This window comes from Pongo pygmaeus, chromosome 9, assembly GCF_028885625.2.
Source record: "Pongo pygmaeus isolate AG05252 chromosome 9, NHGRI_mPonPyg2-v2.0_pri, whole genome shotgun sequence".
Lineage (NCBI taxonomy): Eukaryota > Metazoa > Chordata > Mammalia > Primates > Hominidae > Pongo > Pongo pygmaeus.
Window position 1 is genome coordinate 57214494 of NC_072382.2, and position 2479 is coordinate 57216972.

Consider the following 2479-nt stretch of genomic DNA (forward strand, 5'->3'; position numbering starts at 1 on the left):
TTCTTACCTCCTAGGCTGTTCAGATGATTAAAAGAGACAATACCTTAAAACTCTCAATCAGCAGCTGTTATTCTCCCAGATTAGACCTAATCCTCATTCTCCAGTTGAAATCTGCATGAACATCTCTCTTTATACTCCAAGCCCTACACATCTCCTATTTCCCATCATGGACTTCTCTCATACAAATGTTTACAGCAACAAAGAAATGCTAACAAAGATATCCTGAAAGAAAGAATGAAATTGGTTTACACTGTATATACCCAGCAGAACACTTAGCACTTCCCCATAGATATTCCAACAGTTCAATTACCTATTTCAGTGGCACTCAGACCTCACCCTCACTTACTCTTTCCTCTGCTATATGGCTGAGCAATTCAGCTCAGACCCACATCCTACACAAACATTGTATACAAAATTCTTCTAGATGTTCAGCATAACCACATCAAGTCCTCATTTTAAAGACACATCAGTGGTCAATTTCAGGTTGAGGCACACACCAATAATTCTTTTTAACACAGATAGAGCTGTCCACAAATAGATTTCTGACGAATGAAATTTTCTTCATCTAATTACACTTATGTGCTCTAATGGTGTACATAGTGCTTTCATTTTTATTTTCCATTTCACCAAAATCTACCAGTACCATTAGGCTCCTCATGCGTGCATTCATTCATTGAATGAATATTTATGAAGAGCACAGTGTGCTGCTCATGGAAATAGGCACTGGGAGTATAAAATGTAAAATGTGGTCCTGTCTGCAATGACTGACACACTGAGTTATTTCTCACCCACCACGCCCAGCCATTTTCACAGGTATCCTAGCGAAGGTCACATTTTCCTCTGGTTCATAATGCATGGTCTTCTTTCCTGTCCATGGATGATCAGTCCTAGTCATGAGGGTGTCACAACCACCTCTTTGTGTATCTGAATTCCTCCACCTGAGAGAAAATGGCAGACCCAGGATACAGTAATGATCCAGTCCACAGCCCTGGCTGGATGAGTGAGGGTGTTTTGATCATAAGGTTACTCCCATGTCCGTACAGAACTTGTGTGGCAGCAGAGCGAGGTCAGACTTCAGAATCAATAAGAACTGGATTTCAATCTCTATTTGAGGACCCCCACCTTTTGATAGGTGATTTATTCTCTGCAAGCCTCTGTTTCTCTCTCCTTAAAATAAGGACAGTAAATCCCACATGGCAGGGTGGTGGGGAGAATCGGAGATCATACAGCTGGTGATCACATCTGGTTTGTGTTCCCACGGGCACCAGACTGGGGTTTCTGAGCATGGATCCAACCATCTCAGCCTTGGGTACAGAACTGACACCAATCAACGGAACTGAGGAGACTCCTTGCTACAAGCAGACCCTGAGCCTCATGGGGCTGACGTGCATCATTTCCCTTGTCGGGCTGACAGGAAACGCGGTTGTGCTCTGGCTCCTGGGCTTCCGCATGCGCAGGACCGCCTTCTCCATCTACATCCTCAACCTGTCCATGGCTGACTTCCTCTTCCTCAGCGGCCACGTTATACGTCCCCGTTACGCCTCATCAATAACGTCCATCCCATCTCTCTAATCCTCTAGCCTGTGATGACCTTTCCCTACTTGGCAGGCCTGAACATTCTGAGTGCCATGAGCACCAAGCGCTGCCTGTCAATCCTGTGGCCCATCTGGTAACGCTGCCGCCGCCCCACACACCTGTCAGCGGTGGTGTATGTCCTGCTTTGGGCCCTGTCCCTGCTGCGGAGCATCCTGGAGTAGATGTTCTGTGGCTTCCTGTTTAGTGGTGCTGATTCTGCTTGGTGTCAAACATCAGATTTCATCACAGTCGCGTGGCTGATTTTTTTATGTGTGGATCTCTGTGGGTCCAGCCTGATCCTGCTGATCAGGATTCTCTGTGGATCCTGGAAGATACCGCTGACCAGGCTGTGTGTGACCATCCTGCTCACAGTGCTGGTCTTCCTCCTCTGCGGCCTGCCCTTTGGCATTCAGTTTTTCCTTTTTATGGATCCACGTGGACTGGGAAGTCTTATTTTGTCATGTTCATCTAGTTTCTATTTTCCTGTCCACTCTTAACAGCAGTGCCAACCCCATCATTTACTTCTTCGTGGGTTCCGTTGGGAAGCATCAAAATTGGCAGAACCTGAAGCTGGTTCTCCAGAGGGACCTGCAGGACACACCTGAGGTGGATGAAGGTGGAGGGCGGCTTGCTCAGGAAACCCTGGAGCTGTCGGGAAGAAGATTCAGGCAGTGAGGAAGAGCCTCTGCCCTGTCAGTCAGACAGGACTTTGAGAGCAACACTGCCCTTCCACCCTTGACAATTATATGCATTTTTCTTAGCCTTCTGCCTCAGAAATGTCTCAGTGGTTCCTCAAGGTCTTCGAATAGATGTTTATCTAACCTGACAATTGCGGTTTTCATTTGTGGAAAGCATTAGTCTGACAGTACAATGTTTAGATTCTCCTTGATATTACCAACAAATT

At 46.3% G+C, this 2479-nt stretch overlaps 1 pseudogene; it reads left to right on the forward strand.

The window, feature by feature from the left end:
- Positions 1-1284: 1284 nt before the first annotated feature.
- LOC129008155 (mas-related G-protein coupled receptor member X1-like) lies at positions 1285-2250 on the forward strand (annotated as a pseudogene).
- Positions 2251-2479: the final 229 nt, after the last annotated feature.